The sequence below is a fragment of the Furipterus horrens genome, unplaced genomic scaffold (genome assembly GCF_987537825.1).
Source record: "Furipterus horrens unplaced genomic scaffold, mFurHor1.1.pri manual_scaffold_8, whole genome shotgun sequence".
In the NCBI taxonomy this organism is placed as follows: Eukaryota; Metazoa; Chordata; class Mammalia; order Chiroptera; family Furipteridae; genus Furipterus; species Furipterus horrens.
Genome location: NW_028327178.1, coordinates 27,776,886 through 27,801,691, shown reverse-complemented (window position 1 = coordinate 27,801,691; position 24,806 = coordinate 27,776,886). Strand labels below are relative to the sequence as shown.

The following is a 24,806-nucleotide window of genomic DNA, read 5'->3' as shown; positions in this document are numbered from 1 at the left end:
GATTGGCTGCAGCTTGAAGAATTACTTCCCCGGTACTTGTTTCTTTTTGTTTTGCTTAGGGTCCATATCAAAGGTTGGAGACGATTTATTCTTTGAGGATCAACATGGATAAATATTTGGAAAGGGATAACCTGTGATACTAAGAATAACAACATTGATTTTAAAAATTCTTTAGATTTCTGTATGATGCTCACCTGCCTTGGAAGCAGACGTGGAGGCTATGTGTGGAAACCATTGAACTTTGGCAGTGGTGTTTCTCTCCCTCTATTAGTAGTGCATCAGTGCTTCCCCTACTACTTAGTTAGTGACCCATTTTCAGGAATGAAGAATGGGGCAGTTCTATCTCATTCTCTCTGTGTTGGTGCAGGAGAGATACAGTCACCATTCCTGGGAACCTCTCTGGCCATAAAGGCAGGTTGGATTGGGAGATGGACAGAGGATGTATTGTGGATTCAGCTTATCAGAGTCACTTTTGCACATTATTTAGTTCTTCTCAGTCAGTGGGTTAAACTGAAAGTTTCGAAAGGCTTCTTCAGCATGATGATATGCCATTCATTATGGCCTCTCATTGCAGTGATCTTTTGTTGAAACCGCAGAAGACATAATTGTGGTCCTATGACCTTGAAGTGGTTTCCTTGGATTTCAAACCCTATATGCATGGTTGACCTTTCAAGCTGGAAGCTGAAATACCTTTTTATGATTCCATGGAATAACCTTACAGTCTTGACTCAGGGTTCCTGGTCTGGGAGGAGGAAATCCCAATGCTTCAGCATTGCTCCCCCCCCCCCCCCCACCTCCCGCCTCCTTAGAAGCCACAACACCGCAGTTGCACTAGCTCACACAGAACTTTCTGAGGTGTCCCTTGTGGAAAAAAATCAGAAGACATCCTACTGAGACCCTTGCCCCCTAGTCTTGGGGGCCAGCCAGGCTTAGTCTCAGAGTCTTTTGCCCAAAGACCGCTACAGCATGTTCAGATGTTTGGCATTTGTTTTTTGCATGTAGAGCTGAGTGGGTGGTTGATTCTGTTAGCCAGGGTTCAGTAAAACAGAATTCAGGGCATTTATATGCCAAGGTGCGCTTTCAAATGATGGCTGATTTTCAACAGGGAGTCTTAGAATTGGATGATCCACCCGTGATGGGAAGAGCTAGGACATTTTGAGCAGTTGGCATGTTGGTGCGTGCTGCATGGGGGATGTCAATGTATGATCTCATTTAACACCACACACCTCTGGGAAGTAGAAACTTTTACATCCCCATTTTACAGATGAGGATACTGAAGCAGAGAGTATTAATTAACTTAGTTTCTCTGATAGGAGTGGAGCACTGAGATTCAGGCCTGTGTGACTTGACTTGAGACCCCAGTGCTGTTCTGTTCCCTGGACCAGCTGTGTGGCTGTGGGCAGAAGCCACACCACCTGAGGCTCCTGTTCCCTTAACTTGGGGAGTTCCCCTAATCACCTTCCTGTGCTAGGTATTGTACTTTTTGGCTTGAAGTAAATGAATGTTAGCAGCATGAGTAAGAGCCTTGAGGTAGAATTCCTGGCCTGGTGGAGTTCACAGTTAAAGGTGGGAGTAAACAGCTTCTGAGCCTGCTGTGAATTAGCTACTGATGGGTGAGTGAGCAAGCCATCTTCCCAGACCCTTGCTATGGATAAAGCTTTCCTGGCCATTGGAAAAGCTTCTGCTAGGCCCCACCGAACTCAGCCTTGCAGAAGAGGAATTTCTGGGCGAGTGGGGAACGTTTGGGGTGGTGGGAAAAGGGGAGAAACATGACTGTGGAACATGCAGGTACACTCAGTGTTCTCAGCCACCCTGTATGTTCAGTCCCTGGGGAGAAAACTTTTTCATGAAGTAGATTGCACATACAGAAAAATGCACAGGGTGCAAGTAAGCAGCTGGATGGATTTTCACTAAGTGAACACACCTGTGTAACCAGCCCTAGGAAGGCCCCAGCAGAGGGTCCTAATTTGTAAAGTTCCCTAAGGATTTTCCTGTGCTGCGAGCCTTTGAACTGGATAACCTCTCCGGTCCTTCCCAGCCAAAACTTGAGTCTATGCATCTTTTCTCAACCTGAGGACATATTTGTTTAGCTCATCTCTGCTGACTCCATTAGAAATGAGTTAGTTGTTCGTTTAACTAAACCGTTGTCTCAGACAAAAACAGTATAATGTACTTAGGCTGTATCTTCTCTTCAAACTCTCAGATTAGAAAAACAACAACAACAACAAAAATACAAAACACCCAGCTTTTTATAGTAGTTCCAGGGAATAGGATTAAATAAATGATTAGTTTGATAAAAAGGTCAAAACAGGTGCTGTATTCTCACTGGGGAGATGTTCATTTTGGTGGCTATGTTTTGACTGAGCTAGGTGTGTGGCCTGTTGTTTTGGAATGCTGTATAAACTGGTGTCTATTTCTGGTGTAGTGTTTTAAAAGAAAAAAATTGTAATTATAGGACTTCTAGTGTAGAAAGAAACTATGCAGTAGAATTAAGACTCATAGAGCTTTCAAAGCTTAAATGTGTTTGTATTGATTGACACTGAAGGTTAAGGCTGTAAGGATTCGTGTTTCTTTTTGATAGATAAAACTGTAATTTTTATGAAGAAAATGATTAACTCAGGTGTCAAATGGCAAGTATGGCTTAGTAATTTGACTCAGGTAATGGATGTTTGTTTCCTGCTGTGGTCTAGAAAGTGGACTAATAGTAACTATTGTCTCCCAGACACCCGTCATCTCACTGAGCTCACCATCTCCCCATGGGTTGGGTGCTGGTACTATTATATCTCACAGTAGATGAGACCCAGAGCAGAAGGAAGTCACCTGACCATGCAAGTGGTAAGTTCCAGAATTGGAATTTGACCCCAGGTCTGAGCTCTTAATGACTCTACTTTTGTGCCTTGACTGTCCTCCTTCCAGGCAGCCTGTCCACGGTCCAGAGTTCCATCTTCTGCTTGGACTAGCCTTGGCTATACTGTGTTTGTTTCTTTCTCTCTACCTTTGTTGTTATGGTTACCTTGCTGCCTCAGCTATCCCACCTGTGCAAGAGAGCCTTGGTGATTCAAGCCTGGGCTGGGCATCACCTAGGCTCTTAATAGAAATGCTTTCAGGCCACCCTCCTCTCCTGCTCAACCAGAAACTGCATTTTCCCAAGATGCCTTGGTGATTCCTGTGCACACTGCAGTCTGAGCTGTGTGGGTTAAAGATCATTTAGGTCAGGTCTCAGTATGTGGAGGTTATCACTGTCTCCCCTGTTCTCATGTAACTTCCTTGAGGGTGAAGGCTGGCTGTCCAGTTCTCCAGTGTTCTCTTGCAAGCTGAGTAGTGCAAAGGTGGAGTGTGCACTAAGTTGAGTGATTGCTGTTAGTTTTAGAACACAAATCCTCTGGTATTATTTCTCTAATGAATTTCCACCTTAATCCTCTTAAGTGACACATCTGTTTGCTACATTACATTAAGATTTTTAAAAGATGAGATCATTGGTAAGTTGGCAAATGTGTGTCACATAGCATCTTAGGACAAAACTGTTAAAGAATGTTGTATCAATGGCTAAGAGCATCTCTGTGTGAGCTGAGATGAATCTGACTTTCCCATAATTAGCTCAGTTGGTTGGAGCTGTGCTATTGAGATCAGGATCATGGGATTGAACCCTTTATGGGTCAGCTGGCTTTGCTTCATGCACAGCCGTAGTCTGCATCAGTAACCCAGCCAGACGTTCAGCAGGTACTCTTATGGCTTCCTGAAAGGGTTTGGGTTGGAATGGACTGGTAGAAATCTTTGTGGGGACAGGGCTAACATATAATGAGTTTGTGCTGGCTGCTGTACTGTAGGCCTCCATGCATAACTTCATTTATTCTCACAACAACTCTAGCAGACAGATAATGGTATCCCCAGTTAACACATGAAGAAACAGGCACAGGGAGGTTAATCAGGTTTTCTGAGGACACAAGGCTTTTCAGTAAAGAAGCTGGGATTTAAGGTCAAGTCTTTTTTTTACTCCAAAGCCTGTAGCCAACTGTGTCCCATTATTAGAAAACCATCAGAGCACAAGTTCCCTGTGCAGGAGGAGGCGTGTGGAGGGGGAGAGGGGGGCTGACTGCATTGCTTTTTCATGTGGTTGCCTGTCACAGGGCTGTGACTGAAATGGTTGTGCTCTGGTAAGTCTTTCCAGTGTTGAAGCTCTATGAGTCTGTGCTTTTTGTCCTTAGAGTCCAACCTGTGTCCTGGAAAACAGCAGGACTGCTTTTGCCCTCCCCCTCCAGACTCTGAAATGTTAATTCTTAATGGTAGCAGATTTAAAACTGATTAACCTGCTAAGGCCAATTCAGGAACACCCTTCCCCGAGCCCCTTCTGTCCTCCATGCTTCATTTCTCTCTAAAGATGAAACTTAAGAACACTTGGGAACTTTTCTTTCCTCAGAGGGTAGATGGTCACTACTCTTGGCAACCTCATCTCTAGGTGATGACTCTTTTGGCTGTGGCTGGCTCAGGAATGTCCCTGATATAAATATGGCTTTCTGTATTGAATGTAATCTGTAATAAATAAATAAATAAATTTGACTTTCTAATTGGCATAGCTGGTTCCACTTTTGTGGGATATTTTAAGAGTCTTGGGTTTGTCAGCATCTGCTCCTTTACAGAGACAACCAGACTGCTTTTTATTTTTATTTTATTTTATTTTTTAAGCTATTTTATTGGGAAGTGTTTCTGTGCCTTGTTCTGAATTAAGTAAGAAAGAATGAGGGAAATTAAGTTGCAATGAATGTTAAACCTCACCACAGAGATGTAATCAGCAAAATCCAGAATCTGGGAAATTATAGTTTCTTTAACAAATAAATTGCAAAGATAAAAGAAATGGAAGGAAACCTTAGATCAAAAGCGATTTAAGAGCTCTATCAACTAATTGCAATGTGTGGTTCTAATTGGATACTGACTGAAACAAACAAATAAATATATGAGATCACTGGGGAAGCTTGAATAGTGACTCTTTGATATTAAAATTATGAAAGTTAATAAAAATAAAATAGATATTTGATAATAAAACTATTAAAGTGTGATAACAGTATTGTGATATTTAAAGAAAAGTATGTATCTTTCAGAGATACATATTGAAATATTTGCAGATGAAATTATGTGATGTCTGGAATTTGCTTCAAAATTATCCTGGATGAGGAGAAAGTGCATGTGTGAGTGTGTAGATGGAACAAGATAGACCATGAATTAAAGCTGAATTATGAGTATACAGAGTGTAGGGGGGGGAGAGGTCATTGTACTATTTTCTATACTTCTGCATATTTTGAACTTTGTTTTTTTAATAAAAGAGTTTAAAAATTAGATTATGTGTTCCAGTGTTCTCTTTGGGATTGGAGTCCTTTCTTTAAGTGTCACTGTGTGTCTGGAGTACATTTGCTACAGGTGAGATGGCCAATCATTAGCAAACTTTTTGTTGTGTCCCCACTGATAATGTTTCATCCCACTGATGGTCATGTTCTTCTTAGGATCTTTGAAAAACATGTGTAGGACATCAGTCTTTTAATGTTCAGGGTATCTTTTCTAGGCTCAGTCAATTCCAATAATAAACTCAGTAATCATTGGTTATGTAAGCTGTTAGTTTGGTTAAAAAAGTGTTAAGGTGTGGATATTAAACATAGAGCTTTAGTGGATGCACCTAAATTTTATCACTAAACTGAGATGTTGCAGTCCTTGGAGAAAAATTCATAGCATTACAGGCCACCTCAAGAAACAGGAAAAATCTCAAAAAAACAACCTAACTCTACACTAGAAGAACAACAAACAAAGTCCAAAGTGAGTAGAAGAGAGGAAATAATAAAGATCAGAGCATAAATAAACAAAACAGACTCTAAAAAATACAAAAGATCAATGAAACCAATAGCTGGTTCTTTGAAAAGATAAATAAGATTGACAAACCTTTAACCAGACTTGTTAAGAAAAACAGAGGGAGGACCCAAATAAATAAAAGCAGAAAGGAAGAAGGACAAGTAACAACTGATGGCAAAGAAATACAAAGGATGGTAAGGCAATATTAAGAACAAGTATATGCCAACCAACTAGACAATCTAAATGAAATGGATAAATTCCTAGAAATATATAAACTTCCAAAACTGAATCAGGAAGAATAAGAAAATCTGAATAGACAGATTACAACTTATGAAATTGAAGCAGTAATCAAAAACACTCCCAAGAAACAAAAGTCTTGGACCAGATGGCTTCACAGGTGAATTTTACCAAACATTCAAAGAACAGACACTTACCCTTCTCAAACTATTCCAAAATATTCAAGAGGAGGGCAGCATTATCCTCATTCCAAAACCAAATAAAGACACTAGAAAGAAAGAAAACTATAAGCCAATATCCTTGATGTACATAGATGCTAAAACCCTCAACAAAATATTAGCAAATCAGATTCAGCAATACATTAAAAAGATTATACACCATGATCAGGTGAGATTTATTCCAGGGATGCCAGGTGGGTACAATATCTGCAAATCAGTAAGATAGAAACACCACATTAACAAATGAAGGATTAAACTCACTTAATCATATCAATAGATGCAGAAAGCATTTGATAAGATCCAGCATCCATTTATGATTAAAATTCTCAGTGAAGTGGGAATAGAAAAAAACCTACTTCATTGTAATAAAGATCATATATGACAAACCCATAGCCAACATCATACTCAATGGACAACAACTAAAAGCATTTCCCTTAAGATGGGGAATAAGGCAGGGACGTCTGCTTTCACCATTTTATTCAATATAGTACTGGAAGTCCTAGCTATAGCAATCAGACAAGAGAAAGAAATAAAAGGTTTCAAATAGGAAAGGAAGAAGTAAAATTGTCATTTTTTGCAGATGATGTGAAACTATATATAGTGAACCCTAAAGATTCTATCAAAATCCACTAGAACTGTTAAATAAATTCAGTAAAGTAGCAGAATACAAAACAAATATCCAGAACTCAGTTGCATTTTTATACACCAATAATGAACTATCAGAAAGGGAAACTGAGAAAACATTCCCATTTAAAATTGCATCAATAAAAATAAAATACCTAAGAATAAATTTAACTAAGGATGTAAAAGACCTGTACTCAGAAAATGATAAGACACTGAAGAAAGAAATTGAAGAAGATGCAAATAAGTGGAAGCATATTTTATATTCATGGATAAGAAGATTTAACATCAGTAAAATGTTCATACTACCCAAAGCAATCTATAGATTCAATGCAATTCCTATCAAGGTATAAATGGTATATTTCATAGTACCAGAATGAATATTCTGAAAATTTATATGGAACCACAAAAACCCCAAATAGCCACAGCAATCTTGAGAAAGAAGAATCAAGTTGGAAGAATCATGCTACCTTATAGCAAACTATACTACAAGGCCATAGTAATCAAAACAGCATGGTACTGGCATAAAAACAGACATATCAATCAATGGAACAGAATAGAGAGCCCAGAAATAAGCCCACACCTTTATGGTTAATTAATATTTGACATAGGAGGTGAAAACATACAATGGGGTAAAGACAGTCTATTCAATAAATGGTATTGGAAATACTGGACAGATACCAAAAGGAAAACAAAAACAAAAACAAAAACACCTTCTTACACCATATACAAGAATAAACCTAAAATGGATTGAAGACTTAAGTATAAGACTTGAAACAATAAAAATCCTAGAATATAACATAGACAGTAAAATCTCAGACATTCCTCATAGTAATATACTTTCTGATAAATCTCTTTGGGCAAAGGAAGCAAAAGAAAAATACACAAATAGGATTACATCAAATTAAACAGTTTTTGCACAACAAAGCAAGCCATCAACAAAATTAAAAGACAGCCTACTAAATAGGAGAACATATTCACCAATAATACATCTCAGAAGAGGTTAATATCCAAAATTTATAAAGAACTTATATAACTCAACACCAAAGAACCCAAGCAATCCAATTAAAAAGTGGGCAAAGGACCTGAATAGATACTTTTCCAAAGGGGACATACAGATGGCCAATAGACATATGAAAAGATACTCAATATCACTAATCATTAAAGAAATGCAAATTAAAACCACAATGAGATATCACCTTACACCTGTCAGAATGGTTGTCATCAATAAATCAACAAACAACAAGTGTGGGCGAGGATGTGGAGAAAAGGGAACTCCTACGCACTATTGGTGGGAATGCAGGTTAGTGCAGCCACTGTAGAAAACAATATGGAGTTTCCTCAAAAAATTGAAAATGGAACTGCTTTATAACCCAGTGATTCTTCTGGGAATATAACTGAAGAAACCCGAAACATTAATTTGAAAGAATATATGCACATCTATGTTCTTGCAGCATTATTTACAACAGCCAAGATTTGGAAGCAGTCCAAGTGCCCATCAGTAGTTGAGTAGATAAAAAAGCTGTGGTACACAATGGGCTACTACTCAGCCATAAGAACAAAGGAAATTAACTTTTTGGGACTGCTCGATGGACCTGGAGAATATCATGCTAAGTGAAATAAGCTCGTCAGAGAAAGACAAATTCCATATGATGTCATGTATGTGTAGAATCTAATGAACAAAATAAACTAACAAAATAGAAAGAGACTTATAGATACAGAGAACAGACTGACAGGTGTCAGAAGAAAGGTGGGTTTGGGGGCTGGGTGAAAAAGGTGAAGGGATTAAGCCCAACAAAACATAACTCATAGACACAGACAACACTGTGGTGATTACCAGAGGGAAAAGTTGTGGTGTAGAGTGCCTAAATGGGGGATAAATGGTAACAGAAGGTGACCGACTTTGGGTAGTTAACAACTATATGATATATAGATAATGTATTAGAATTGTACACCTGAAACCTATATAACTTTATTAACCAATGTCACCCCAATAAATTTAATAAAAATAGTAAATCAACTGTAATACCTCAGCATTCTTACTGTAATAGGGAACTTTTGATTTCTATATACAGATTAACCCATTTGTGGTTAGGCTGAAGATAGTTCATTAATAAAAATTAAGTTACTATGTATCAGCCAAACTATCTATATACCCAGAATTTTATTTTTAGAGTCATATAATGACAAATGGAACCTACATTATATCTATTTATAACTGGAAAACAGACCTCCTCTTCACCACTTTGATTTGTAATCTAGAAATTAAAATGGACGACTGAAAGGGAAAATGTTTGGAACTTCATGTTAGGGAAAAAGAAATCTCAAAATTTTTGAGAAAAAGAAAATTTTAAACATCTTACAGTTCAGTATAGAACAATGCTCCTAGATTTGGCAAAAAGGACACAGAAAAATTGGTATGTTGATCACTTCATCAAATATTTTGAGCATTCTGGGAAAGAAGAAAACCCAGAAGAGTTTTTTGTTATTGCTTAGGCTACTCTGGCTGGTATTAGGGCAGGGAATGAAATGTTACGGTCTTAACTTGAGGTTACGGGACAAGCCAAAAATTATTTTGAAGTTCTCAGAATAGAAGAAAAAATGATGTGTCTTCTGATCCCGAGTGTGGCTTGGGGTTCATAGCAAATGAGTTGATGGGCAAACGCTGCTGCATGGCTTGACACTGACGTGCTCACAGCAGGTTGGAGGCTGTGCAGTGGGCACTTGAAGGAGAGAACGAGGAGAGAGAGGGTCCCTCTGGCTAAACCAGGGTCACACACAGTGCTGCTGCCATTCACTGAGCCAGAGTCACAAACAGCACTGAACCAATCACTGTGGTTGCCCAGTGCGGCCATAATTTTGACCAAAGAAGTTTATACCAATGACATTTTATACTACCATAGCACAAGTTTTATCTGTGATTTGAGCTCACCTTCTCTAATCCTTTCCTCATAATTATTAACTTACAGTTGATGGTAATCACTTACAACTCACAAAAGAAAACATGAGTGTGTCATGGGACTGGGGTTGAGACAACGGGTTTAAAGAATGTCCTCCCTCTTCGGTAGTTTTATTAGATGAAAGCAAAATTTAATATTGTTAAGCATGCTACACCCTGCAAGCCTAGCTCTCAACCCTTGTAAATAATTTTGAGGAGACTTCTGTCTGGTCCTCTGATTTTATCACACAGACTGCATTCAGCTTGAGGGAAAGCAGCTGACTGAGGGCCAGAGGTAGGGCAATATCCAAGTTGCAGGGAGTGTGGAGGGTTGGGAGCACCATCTGCAGTTCCGCCCTGACCCACATCTTGTCCACAGCCTCCAGGGTGTGTTTTGGGGCCCTCTGCTCCATCATCTAGCAATGTGTTCTTGTGCTAACACCCCACTGTCTTACTGATAGCAGTTTACAGTGAGTCTTGATGTCTGGTGGGGTAGATGTGCTCTCCTGGACTTGGACCAGAGCTATTAATAGGAAACAAGAAAAAGGCAAGAGAGGACCAGAGAGGGTCCATTAGGGGATTGAGGAACAACTTGGGAAACAGGCTTGTATGTTTGACTGTAAGGAGGAGAGGGAGAGTCAGATCCTATCACTCATCTGCTCCAAACTTCCCTCAGCCCCCCCTGAGATTCAGGGTCAGCTCCAAAGCTCTGGAGTGGAGCAGTTGACCCACTGCTCTGTGAGGGCAGGGTGGGTTGGTTGGTGGTTTTATGGTCTGTTTGGTTTACGGATATAGTTTTAGAGCCTAGAACAGTGCCCCGCACATAGTGCGTGTACAGTAAATAGTATTTGAATAAGTGAATTATCATAAACTTTGGAGTTGGAGATAAGGGACATGTGGTCTCTTCTTATAAGCTGTGTCCACACAGAAGGCCCTTTTGGAAAGCCTCTGGGCAAGGACCTTCTAGCTTCTTCTTCATGTATGATAGTGAGTCATTTCCTCCTCTCTAGAAGAGTGACCTTTTCCATTCTTAAACTTTATTTGTTAGAATTTATTCTTTATTTCTCCCCGTTTTTTGCTTGAAGAGGTTGATCCTCATATCCTTACTGATGGGGATGGAGGTGGGTCTTGACAATCAGTTGACTGTACCCAAGAGAGAACGGGAACAGGATGGATAAGCCAGGGGAACCTTGACTCCAGGTTTTGACCTGTGACCTGCAGATGGTACTTAGAGGGGGTTGCTGGATCAAACCAGTTACTTTTTCCTTTGGTGGCAAAAGTAGAAAGCTCCTTTCTTCTCATGTTAAAGCTAAGTTTTTGTTACTCAAATATATATATATCTATCAGGTACCATAAAGCATCTTCAACATTTTCAGTTCCATCTAGCTGAGAACTTAAGCTGTGTGTGTGGAGTCAATGTGACATTGCTGGAAGATGTTACCACTAACAAAGTTAGATTCAACAAGAGAAAGGCCACGAGGCAAGGAGTCTAACCTTATACAACAAAAAAAGCATCTGCTCCCACTGCAAATGAGCACGTGTATACGAGATCTGTCCAGAAGGTATCCAGCCATGTAACATGAAAAATAGAGACACTTATGGAAGAAGATAGAAGATACAAAAAACATTGTACATAGGACAACAATGCCTCAGTCCCCTTCAAAGTAGGCACCTTGGGACCTCACACAGTTCTAGATGCCATCAGCTGCCCTGTCATATTTTCCTGAATCTCATTGGCCATCTGAAATCTCTTCCCTTTCAAAGGTGATTCTTGTTTTGGGAAAAGCCGTAAGTCACAGGGCACCAAATCTGGGCTGTAGAGGTGCTAAGTCACCTGGATGATTTGATGTTTGGTCAAAAAACTCTGCATGAGACGTGATGCACGAGCAGGCACTTTGTTGTGATGAGGGTGCCAATCATCAGGTGCCTACAGCTGAGGCCTCCTGAATCATCCAAATAGTTTCTGCGGAGGAATGTTCAAGCTTAACGCAAAATTTGATGCAGCTTCATTGCTCTACTCGCTCGGTCATTTTGAATGTGTTGGCCACATAGTACATATGGTCACTCGACGGTGTCTGTTGCCCCCACTGACTAGTACAGTGAAGTTGTCGTTGTTCACACATGCGCATTCCAATCCACTCTCCTTGGCTGCTGGGTTACACTGATGTCCTGCAGACCATTCTTGTTATATTAACAATAGCTGGACTTTTTCCGGACAGACCTCATAAATTTGGAGACTACTGAAAAGCACCCTGACGAAATAGAAGTCACTTTTCTCACTACCCAAAGGGAACCACTCTTAACACTTTTGTGTCTTACCAGAATTTTACTATTTATGCATATTAAAATATGACATTATATCTGAATGCTTTCCCAAGTCATTAAATATTCGTGGAGCTTATCATCTTTAAGGACAGCATGGTAATTCAGTTTTTGTATGTACCACGTTCCAGGTAAGCATTGCTCCCATGCCCTGTGAGGGAAAGGGGCCTGTCTTCTAAAATGTTCCTTTGTCTCATGCTTTGTACTATAAATATTCATTAAGTGAATGCATGCATGAATGAACCATTTGATGTTTAGGTGCTTGCCAATGAAAAAATACAGGTAATGCTGTAATTCATATACTCACAGAGAAAAGTCTTTGTGTTCATATCTGATTATTTTATTAAGATACATTCCTAAATGTTTAATTCCTGAGTGGAAGGGTAAAGAATCCATCTTGGATGACAATCGTTGAACCCATTTTAGGCACTGGAGATGGTTGGAAAGATGGTCCCTAAGCCAATGTGGGGCCAAGTTGGGAAACACAGTCTGACCTTCTTTCACGAGCAGATGGTGTCACAGCTGAAACTAATGTTGGAATATTCAGAAAAGAGTATTAAAACCCAAGACTGCATCTAAGGGTCACCTTAGCTGGGCTTTCCCGGCCCTCCTCCAGACCTATGTGGTGGAACCTCTGCAGACCCTCTCACCTATGACACTCTGGTTCTTATTTCAGTCCATGCCACCATCCCCCGACCAGGTGTAAATCCCCAGTAGCAGGAAGTGCATTTCACTCACCTGTTGGTTCTGAATTCCCAAGAACTGATACATAATAAGCCTAATAAATGATTTATGAATATTGTAAGAATGTTAAATGCAGTAGATATTTATATGCATGATACTTGTGCCTTCAAAAGCTGATATCCTCAGACCTTTGTCAGATCCCTAACCTGTAGATGTAATTTGGATGTTATAATTCCCCCCAAACTGCAGGTGAGTGAGGTAAAACCAGCTCTTCAATGTATCAAAACCTAGTTCTGGCCTCCTGTGCACTAGGCCCAGGCTAGGTTCTCGGACAGGAAGCCTTGGTTTGACACGAGAAGGCCCAACGTCCTGTCAGTGCCATTTCCTGTGAGTTTGGAGGGGTGTACAAATGCCCTGGGGCTCTCCTTGGTGCAGGTCGCAAGGCCTCCTCCATGGGTCAGAGGGAAGGACAGGACAGGACAGCTGTGAGCTTGTGTGCGAGGCAGGATCCCTGAGGCCAGGGAGGCAGCCAGCATCTGTTATTGGTGGGAAATTCCAAGAAAAGGTGGATCTGGGAGACTCGAGTGGTGCCTTCAGAGTCCACGTGCTCTTCTTTCTACATGGGGAGACTCAGCCCTTCACCAGCCTCAGAGGCTCTGGGTAGATTTTATGTCAGGTGATGGCGCTCACCTAAGAGAGCTGTATCAGGCCTGCCCCATGCAGATCCCAGCTCCAGGCGGAGGGAGTGCTCAGGCTGACTCCTGGTCACAGCTGCCCTCCATCACCAACCCTCTGGCTTCTGTGGGGCCTGGCAGCACCTGAGTGGTAAGGGGCTGAGTGGCCCATCACAGAGGTGGGAGAGCTTATCTTTCTGGGGGTCGTCCATTCCAGGTCAACAGCCCCGTGTGTCTGGGGGCAGGGGAAGGAGAGCTACTGGGTACCCTGTCTAGGACAATAGTCAAGGAAATGAGTGGTTTTTTGTTCCCAGAACAGGGTGCATTTTTGTGGACAGTGATTCATCACAGAACATGCCAGTAACAGAACCACGGCCTGCCTGTGCAGTTTACGAGGCACTGGGACATAGGTTCCCTGGCTGATCCTCACAGAACTCTGAAAGGGGGTGAGGTGGGGCATTTGGGTCCCCTATCCAAGATGAGACAACTAAAGCAGGTTGGTTTCATGACTGCAAAGGATGGCAGGGTGAGAACATGGGCTCCTGTGCTCTGACCTTCAGGCCCCAGCTCCCTCCAGCGAGGCTCCCTGCTTCAGTCTGTCAGAGGTAAAACACCAGGAACATTTATTGACACCCAGAGAAGTTCGTGGAGTGAACACAATCTAGGAAAATTTTAGCTGATTCATGGACATCATATGTAACCACGTGATGATGATTTTTATGAGGGCTGGGCAGCAGAGCCACAAATCTCAGGACATGAAAACTATCATGTTACAATTTGTTGGGAAAATAAGTCACCAACCTAAGAGTGAAGTAACAATGGAAGGCAGCATATGACTCCTGACTAAGTGTGATGTGGGCAGCCTGGGCTATAGAACAGTCAGAAGTAGGAAAAATCCAAGCGGACTGCATGCAGCGAGTGGGCGGGTCTGAGTAGTGAAGGGCCTCCCATTCACGTGAGAAGGGACCCGGGAGTCACGACCAGGTCCGGATGGCTCAGGGTGGGTCAGAAGGGCCCTCCTGAAGGTGGTGACTCGAAGAAGGGAGCCTCGGGGCTGAGCTGGTGCAGCCGGCTGCTGTCAGTGAGCATGAAATTGTTTCAGAAGTTACGTTCACTCCATGTAGTAGATACATAGGGAAAAGAAAGGGGAGAGGAGAGAAAAACAGGACTATGGGAAGAAAATAAGAAGAAATGAAGAAAAGAGACACGGAGAAAAGAAGAAAAGAGAGGCATGCCCAGGCAGTCCCTGAAAAGTCATCTGTGAAGAACACGTGAAGAGGAAGAGTCGGGACGAGCTGCCTGGGCTGTGCGGAGTGGGCAGGATCTCCCGCTGACTGTGGCCCCTGGTCGCTGCTGGTTCCTGGTGAGTTGAGGTGTCAGCCAATGAGGGCTTAAGATGTGACCCTTTTCAGGGATTCTCCCTCCTTCCTCTCCTTGACAATGTTTATGGGGTATCTGCTCAGTGTCATACTCTGTTAGGGCCAGCAGAGTCACCACAATAAAAGAAACCAAGGGTCCATGGAATGGCAGTGAGCTCCAGCTCTGGCCCAGTCTGTGCATTCCAAGTTCCCTCTTCTTCAACCTTTGAACAATAGCATCACCCCTGTGGAGCTGCTGTGGGCAAAAATAAAAAGAGTCTCACTGTCACGTGTCACAGAGATCTGCCACTTGGCTTACGTGGGCTCCAGCCCCAGCCGCCTGTGGGCATCAGCTGGCTGTGCTTGTGTTTGCCAGCACCTCTTCTGCCTGCCACACCTGTGGCTGCAGAGACGAAGCAGAACCTGCAGATGCAGCCCCAGCCCCAGTCCCCAGTGGCCTGTTCCCATGTATGACAGAGGCAGGTGTGTCCCTTCTCCTGGCCGGGGCCAGGTCTCTTTCCATTGTACCTTCAACATCTGGTCCCCTCAGGGATATGTCCTTTAGCATTGAGAACCTCTTTGATCCTGAAAACTCCTCTTCCTGGCCCTCAGATCTGGTTCTCTTCCTTCACTCTTGAGTGTCTTAGACCTTGTCTAAGCTCCACTGACTTACTTCTCTCTCCCTACTGTTCCGTGCTGGCTCCTGTTCCCTCGGAGAAACTGCTCTTGCTAAGGTACTTGTCTTTAATGCAGTAGGCACTTTCCCATCTTGATGTTATCTAATCTCTTAGCAGCACCTGCCATTTATGGCTGTGTTCTCTGAGGGATGCTTGCTGTTCTAAGTTGGATGGTGAGAGGTTCACCTTCCTTTTCTGTTCCTTCTCAGTCTTTCTGCTGCTCCCCCCTGCCCTTTGAATGCCAGCTTTCTGCAGGCTCTGTCCCAAGACCAAGCGTCCTTCTCACAGTTGGTCTCCTTTCGTGGGTGGCTTTGAGGGCATTCAGATGCCCCCTGGACAGGTCCTCTTAGATGTCCTGCAGATGGTGAACATGCACTGTGTCTAGATTGGCTCTTACCCTCCTGCAGACTCATGCTACCTCAGAGAGAAAGGTCACCCTCCAGCCAGCTGCCCAAACCAACAGACTCTCCCTGCCTCTGACCCCCATCTCTCAGCCCTCACATTCTGGTGATTCTGCTGCCTCTCAGCACTTTTCTCCCTATTCCTTGTATAGTCCTTGGCATATAGGAAGTGCTCAGTAAATAATGAAATGAATGAAAAATAAACAAGGTAACCTATGAGAAAGTGTCTGTCACATGGCAATTACTCGGAAAACACACCTATGTAGTTATCCATGGCTGTGAACACATCACTCTAAAGCATAGTTGCTTCAGGCATTTTTATTACCTCTCAGGGTTTCCTTGGGCCAGGAAGTTGGGAGCACCTCGAGGTGGTGCTGGCTCAGAGTCTCTTATGAAATCGCAGCCAGATCATGGCTGGGCCAGGACTGTGTCAGAGGCTTCTGCAGGCACAAGTCTGGTGTCTGGGCTGGGAAGATGCAAATAGTTGGGAGCTCCTTGGGCTTCTCTTGACCTCTGTGTGGTCTCTCCACAAGGTGTCTCTAGCATGGTGGCTTTGGGTAGCTGGACTTCTTACATGGCAGCTCAGGGCTCCAAAGAGAGAGGGCCAGGGGGATGCTGTGTCACCTTCTCTAACCATCACTGTTGCTGCATTCTATTCTTGAGAAGCAGGTCACCAAGGCTGGCCCACGTTCAAGGGCAGGGGGGTTAGACACCATTGTTTTATGGAAGGGGTGTCAAAAGGACCTGTGAACTGCCGAAAAAGAAATTTGTATACAGTAAACTTCGCTTTTATTTTTGGTGTACAAGCCTATGAGTTTTTCTTTTATTGTTGACACTATTTTCCCCCCCTTAGCCCGCTCCACCCAGCTCCTGCCTCCCCTCCCCCACTTTCACCACATTGTTGTCTGTGTCCATGGGCTTTGCATACATGCACATATGTTCTTTGGCTAATCTCTTCTAATCTCCCCTCCCTCTCCCCTCTGAGATCTGTCAGTCTGTTCCATGTTTCCATGCCTCTGGTCCTATTTTGCTTGGCAGTTTATTTTGTTCATTAGATTCCACACATAAGTGAGATCAAACTAATGAGTTTTAATGCATACATAGGTTCTTGTAACTACAGCTAAGTTTTCACTTAATGTTGTCGATAGGTTCTTGGAACCTGCAACTTTAAGTGACACTACATGGAGTGAAACCAGTTTGCCATGGGCTAATTGATAGTAGCAAGGGCTAAGTTCCTATGGTATATTTCTGGTCACAGAAACATCACCAAACTTCTAAATAAAGACCTAAAGCACTTCTAATAGTAAACATTGAAATAAATGTGAGCTATACATACATGTAAGAAAGCTTAATAACAAGAAAATTCTTTTCCAATCCACTTTTTCCAGTTCAGGGTTGTAGGTGGCTATAGCTGGTCCCAGCAGCTCAGGGCACGAGGCAGGAACCCACCCTTCCATTGCAGGGTGCATCACCCACACCCCCACACTCAGACTGGGGCAGTGTAGACATGCCAATTAACCTAACCTGCACATTTCTGGGGTGTGGGAGGAAACTGGAGTCCCTGGAGAAAAGCCACGCAGACATGGAGAAAACGTGCAAACTCCACAAAGATAATAGCTCAGCTGAGAATTGATTTTTTTTTCTTATCAACTTTATAACAAAAGGACATCGAATGAAATGACATTATTCAGTGGCCTGCTGTACCACAGGATACAGAACAATTCCAGCAACCTAAAGAATTCCCTACGGCTGCTCCTTTGTAGTCAGACATTCCCTGGCAAGCAGGGATCAGTTCTCTCTCCTTGTAGTGTTGCTTTTTCCAGAATGCCATATAAATAGAATCATTCAGTATGCAATCTTTAGAGGCCTGTTTCTTTCACTCTGCATAATGCCCTTGAGACCCATCTAAGCCTTTGTGTGCATCAATGGTTCATTCCTTTTTAATGCTGAGTGGTATTCCATTCTATGGATGTACCAGTTTGTAGATCCATCCACTCCTTGAAGGGCTTGTGTTGTTTCTGGTTTGGGGTGATTACAAATAAAGTTGCTACAACCATTTGATCTCGAGGCTGCATCTCTTCACCAGTATGTCATACCCTTTTCTGCCATATCCATTTGTGTAGAGATTTTGTGTGAACATACGTTTTCATTTTTCTAGGATAAATACCTTGAAGTGAGATTGCTTTCTGGCAGAGAATTCCTTGGCACTCTCCTTAGCTGGACTATCAGGAGATTTTTACTTATTAGGCAAATTACCCTGTGTCAGAAGAATTTGTTACTCTAGTCTTTGGACTTCAGAGTATAAGCACCTTCTAAAATATTGTCCTCAGAAAGGACCATTCATTTAAAAATTGCTGTTGGTTTATTTGAGTGTTCTTTGTTCTTAAGCCATTGGACACCCTGTTGGGGATGAATTGCAGAGGGTGAGGTGAAGCCTCATTGCCCCCCCTGCAGCTTCGTCACCCTGAGCTCTGGCAGCATCCAGAACTCACTCTATACCTTCATCCCACAACTTTACAAAGGGACAGTGCCTGTGATAGAGCTGTGTGGGAACAATTTTCAAACCTCATGGAGCACAGATCATCAGAAATTCTGTCCGCTGGCAAAATGCCATAAATAAGTGAAGCAGCAAGCAGCACTGGAGAATGCTAGTGTATGAAAAACGCGCTTTGATCACTGAGCATAGAGATGAAGTAAGCAGTAATGGGGGGGTATGTGGCCAGAAGGCTGTGGTTCTCTTTCTGTGTCATGTCAGAGAACAGAGCTGAAGTGAAGGAGGCAGTGGAAACAGAGGGAGGGGGAGAAATATTTAAAAGCTCAGCGGCTACAATATTAAAGGTCTGGTTTCTAAATGAGTTTGACCTTCTCTCTATAAAGGAAAGCTCGGTGTGCAGAGGTTGCCAGGCCTCAAGGTGGCCCTCAGTGGAGAGCGCCTTCATCAGGGCTTCTTGCACGTGCCACCTGTGCTTGGCCAAATGCCACTCCCGGCCCGAGACCTGCCTGAAATGCACGAGCAGAGCCCACCTTTAACTCCCTTTCTATTCTGCAGGATTATCCAGGATACTTACTTCCCTTAGGATATCAAAGTATATAGATTAGGTCAAAGGTTTAAAGAAGGGGAGTTCTGTTCACTGTTCCAAGTACCTTTAAAAACTGAGGATGTCAGCGCATGTGATTTCTAGGCACACACAAGGAAGTTAAATGTGAAATCATGCCTGACCTCCACTGAAGTCTTCACTCACCCCATGTAGATGTGAGTTCTTGCTCTTGGTCATGTTCTCTGCAGTGGACTTGGAAATCCAAGAAGAGTAAAACACGGGCCTTGTTGCCAAGAACTCATAGGCCATGTGACACGTGGGCTGATATTCTAGCCATAGGTATCACTTTTTTTCTATGAAAAATGCATTCAGAGCTCTAGACACAGACAACCAAGTCATAGTGAATTTTCAAATGCCTCTCATGTATAAGTTGGGAACTGTGCTCTTATAGGAAATTATGACTGGCCTATATTTAGTTGAGTTTCAGTAGATCCTTTAGTTTGTGTGAAGATGATTAGGACAGTGTCCCTTATCTGTCTCCCTGAAAGGCCTGACTCTTTCTCCCCCCACCCCCAATTCCTGGTCTCTGCCTATCTCTTTGGCTACTCAAGAGCTCTGTTTTCCAGATTCTGCCACCTGTGACCAAAGTCTTTCTCCTCTGAAATGTCCACTTAACCCTGAGTCTCTTGGTTCTCTCATTCACCCAGTGCACAGAAGCTCTCATCAGGTTCTCTGAGAGATGGAAGTTGGGGCTCCTGCAGCGGGGATGTGGGGATTAGGTGGAGCTGGGGGCCTCTGAGATTTTGAACTTCACTTGTAACATTAGAGTTTGTGAACACCCCTTTGGTTAAAGGCCCAGCCTCACATCGGCCGTGCAGGAGGACTTAGATGAAAGCCCGACCCTGTCTCTGCTGCCATGTGCACCTCATTAGTTCCTGCCTTCGCCTGGCCTGAAGAGAGGGACCCCAATCTGCCATGTCCCAGCGAACACGAGCAGGGCTCAGCTGTGAAAATTCCCTGTCACGTTGGCCATTGCCTGACTTTTGGAAACATGACTTTGGTTTCCCAATTCAGTGTGTGTGTCCACTGTCTCCTCCTTGGTCCACTGCCCCTGGTGCTATGACCTGCCAGGCCCTGAAGTGGCAGCTGTCTGCCTGCTGTGGCTGCACATGCTGGGCTGCTGGTGAGACAGCCATGAGTAAGACTGGAGCTAATCCTAGGTTGGGAGCGGGAGGGCAGAGGAGGGGCCGTGGGTTCTTTGTGTCTCCAGGCTCTGGTGTCTTTAAGCCTCTTTTCTCCTTCCACTCCCCCGCTTTTATTTTTGCAGAAGTTCCTCTGCCTGCCTGGTCTTTGAAGCAGAGCATGCCAGCTCTATTAAAGGAGCATTCACAGTTCTGCAATGTCTAAACAGTTCAAATTTCATTATCCTGGGCAGTGTTTGTCTGGTGACTTAAGTTTGCCAAAGCAGGAGGAATCTGTGAGGGGGCAAAGACAGGCTTTGCCTGCTGCACACCCAGGACCACACTGTGCTTCCATCTCCTCTGCATACGGGAGAGGATTGGAGCTCTTCAAGTGGGCTCAGCCATGTTTAAGTTGTTCTTCTGCAAAAATGAGATTGCACCAATTCTGCTGCATGGGTCACTGGGCTCAAAACCTATGTGACAGGGAGAGGGTCAGCTCTTTGGACTTACAGAGCTGTCTGTGTGTATTTCATGGTATATTTTGGTCATACGGTCAATCATTGCTGATGGACGGGCCATAGGTATCAGTCATGTTTTAATACAGTATTCCCTCACTCATCGCGGGTATTACATTCCAGACCCCCTGCGAAGTAGGAACCTTACATTTATTCTACACTCTTAAACCTACGTAACTTTAACAACATACATATACAGTACCACAAAATCCCGTGATATAGTGAAAAATCCGCGATAAATAATTAAATTTAATATTTTTAAAAATCCCGCAATACAGTGAGGCCACAATAAGTGAACCGTGATATAGAGAGGGACTACTGTAGTTTCTGATCAGTTTATACAAGGTTCACAGGAATTAGTGAATTGACGGCTGAACCGATCAGGCAAACTACCCTACCTTGCCCAAAGGACCCACCATTCTGTAGCCCAGGTCCTTTTACGGTGTGGGGTTTGTGTTTTTGGGTGAGGCTACTATTTATGCTTCTGGGATCAATACTGACAGTGTGTTGAGAATCTGAATGATTTTCTCAAAGCCCATTGCTCACGAACCTTGGTGATTAGCTGTGTTATTTATACATTCATTCAACACATTTTTTTCAGTGTCTGCTATGTGCCATGCTCTGTTTTAAGCACTGGAGGAGCAACAGTGAACAAACCAGGCAGAAATCCTGACCCACGTGGAGCTTATATCCCAGTGGGAGAAATGCAGGGAAAGGTAATAACTTAAATAAAATAGCAAATTACATCATGTGTTAGGAGGTGATCCATGCTGGTCTCCTTGATCTCAGTTTCTTCATCTGCAAAAGGGGAGAACCAGACCAGATCCCAGCATTTGTTCCTTCCTTCCATCTCTTCTCTAAATCTCTGTATGAATTTTTTTGCCTCGCTTCATAAGGAGATCCAGGTGTCTTTCTTACCTGTAGGTATTCTTCATAAGAACACAGAAATCTTCCCAACAGTGTGGTCCTGTGTCACAGTTCTTTTTGGTGACAGTAAGGGGTATATCTCTCCAGGTTTCCAGTGGGTAGTGGTGTGACACTGCAGCTTACGTAGGATGAGGCCAAAATCCTTTCCTGCTCTTGTGGGTTTTGCTGAGCCCCATGTGGCCTATAGGAAAGCAGTCAAGTAAACTCAGCAATGGGCGCACCCCTCCCTGTGGTGTGTGTAGTGGCCTGGAGAGGCCAGGGAGGATGGAGGGACCCAGGTCTTCTCAGGCCAGAGCTCAGCCTCCACAGCTGTGGATAATGAGGCTATGGAGCATTTTCTCTGTCTTTTCTCTCCTGGGTCAGAGCTTTTTGATAATGGGACTACTGCTAATCCTCATGAATATGTATTATGCTTCTGAAATATATAGAATGTTTCTTTCCCCTCAGTTTAAGTCAGTTAACGCCAGTCACCGGGCCAGGTGCAGGGAATGAGAAGGCGAGGAAATAGTAAGTGCCTCTCTGGGGGAGCTTCCCAGAGCCCAGGGCTGTGGGTCCTTTGTGTGAGGTGCTGTCCACAGCAGCTGGAGAACCAAGTGATGAACCTGCAGGGAGAGCAGTTTCCCATTCACTGAGGAGGGGAGTTGTTTTTTTGTTTCCTATAGATAGGTGATGCTCTGTGTTCTTAGAATCTGCCTGTGGTTGGAACACCAGAGAGACAGCGGAGCCTTGCTGTCCGTGTGACCACCCCCAGCAGTGGAGCCTCCTGCCTCGAGGACACATGCTCTTGATTGTGAATCATCAACTTTCTGGATGTGAGTTAGTGTGGTTGGTAAATGGGACTCAGTCTGGCTCCTCCCACCTCTTTCTTGCTGAGGAATGGGGTGCTAGGCCATGGAGGTGTGTGTGTGCCTGGTCTTTTAAGATGGTGGTAAAAATTGGGTGAAGGAAAGATTGTGAGCAGATGCCAGGGTCCTGAGGTCAGGTATGAAGAGGGACAATGGAGCTGGATAGTGAAAGAGCAGTGGGGGAATGAGCATAAAATGGAGTGAAAAGAGCCTCTTCAACAAATGGTGTTGGGAGAACTGGACAGGGACATGCAAAAAAATGAAACTGGACTACCACCTTACACCATACACCAGAATAAACTCAAGATGGATTAAAGACCTAAATGTAAGCCATGACACCATAAAAGTCCTAGAGGAAAACATAGGAAAATTTCAGACATCCCATAGCAATATTTTTGCAGCTATATATCCTAGAGCAAGGGAAATAAAGAAAAGAGTAAATAAATGGAACTATATCAGACTAAAAAGTTTCTGCTCATCTATAAACACATCAGCAGAATGAAAAGGGAACCAACCCTATGGGAAAACATATTTGCCAATGATACCTCGGACAAAGGTTTAATCTCTAAAATATATAAAGAACTTACATGACTCAATACCAGGAAGCAGACAATCCAATTAAAAATGGACAGAGGACCAGAAAAGACACTTCTCCAAGGAGGACATACAGAGGGCCCATAGGCATATGAAAGGATACTCAACATCCTTAGCCATTAGGGAGATGCAAATAAAAACCACAATGAGATACCACCTCACACAGATCAGAATAACCATCATTAACAAATCAACAAACAAGTGCTGGCGAGGATGTGGAGAAAAGGGAACGAACCCTCGTGCACTGTTGGTGGGAATGCAGCCACTATGGAAAACAGTATGAAATTTCCTCAAAAAACTAAAAATGGAACTACCTTTTGATCCAGTGATTCCATTGCTGGGGATATACCTGAAAAATCCTGAGACATCAATTCAAAAGAGCCTATGCACCCTATGTTCATAGCAACGCTATTTACAATAGCCAAGTGCGGAAAACAGCCTAAGTGACCATGAGTGGGTGAGTGGATCAAAAAACCGTGGTATATTCACACAGTGGAATACTATACCGCAGAAAGAAAGAAGGAACTTCTACCTTTTGTGACAGCATAGATGGAACTGGAGAGTATTATACTAAGTGAGATAAGCCAGGTGGTGAAAGACAAATACCATATGATCTCACCTATAAGAGGAACCTAATGAACAAAACAAACAAAGGAGCAAAATAGAACTGGAAGCATAGAAACAAGGAACAGACTGACAGTGACCAGAGGGGAAGGGGGAGAGGGAGAAGGGGGGAAAGAAGGGGAAGGGTCTAGTCAAGGAGCTAGTTAGTGTAAATGACTCATGGACACAGACAGCAGGGTGAGGATTGACTGTGGGAGAGGGGCTGGGGTAGGTGGGGGAGGGGAGAGCAATGGGGAAAAATTGGGACAACTGTAATAGAACAACAATAATTAAAAAAATAGACTGCCCACTGTGCCAGGAGAATGGGGCATAGATACATTGCTTCCTCTTGAGTGGGTGATGGGGGAGGGGCATCCTTGGGGAATCTCTAGGAGGGCAGTAATCGTGCCTGTTTTCTTCACTGCCGAATCCCAAGCCGGGCCCCACATGTAGCTGGTGGGGGTTGGAGCAGAGGTGAGATAAGAGCAGAGGCACCAGGAGGGGGCTGTGGCCTGAAAGAATGGGTGGGGTTTTGTGGGGAGTTGGTGGGTTCAGTGTTGGGTACATGGAGTTGGAGCTTCAGGGTCCAACTGGCCCCCTCTTCTGTTACCTGGAGGCCTTCAACACCTGGAGGCCTGTGTGCCTTCAGGAGGCATTTTCATCCTCCAGTGACCTGGCAGGCTCCTCTCATTCCAGCCTTGTCCCAGCCTATTCTCTGTCTCATGTGTTATGCTTCAGCGATTTGACCGCCTTGGCTCCTTGCGCTTCTTGCTGTTTCATGTTTTCTTTCCTTTGCTTCCATCTTCCCTCCATCCCTCCCTCCATCTCCCCTGCCGCTGCCCCCTTCTCCTGGCTGGGTCATCACCATCTTTTTTTGTTTTTTTTAAAATCCTCACTCAGGGATATGTTTATTGATATTAGAGAGAGAGGAAGGGGTGGCGGGTGGGGGGAGAGAGAGAAACTTTGATGTGAAAGAGAAACATCAGTTGGTTGCCTCCTTGTACATGCCCCAACTCGGGATTGAACCCTCAACCTAGGTATGTCCTCTGGGGGCATTGACCCTACAACTTTTTGGTGTATGGGAGGATGCTCCAACCAACTGAACCACCTGGCCAAGGCAGGTCATCTTTTTAAACCG

The 24,806-nt window shown here is 43.5% G+C and overlaps 1 protein-coding gene across 8 annotated transcripts in view; it reads left to right on the top strand.

Moving 5' to 3' along the window:
* Positions 1-24,806, top strand: part of FHOD3 (formin homology 2 domain containing 3) — a 434,907-nt gene that overhangs the window by 1,141 nt on the left and 408,960 nt on the right. The gene's annotated exons all lie outside the window — the stretch shown is intronic.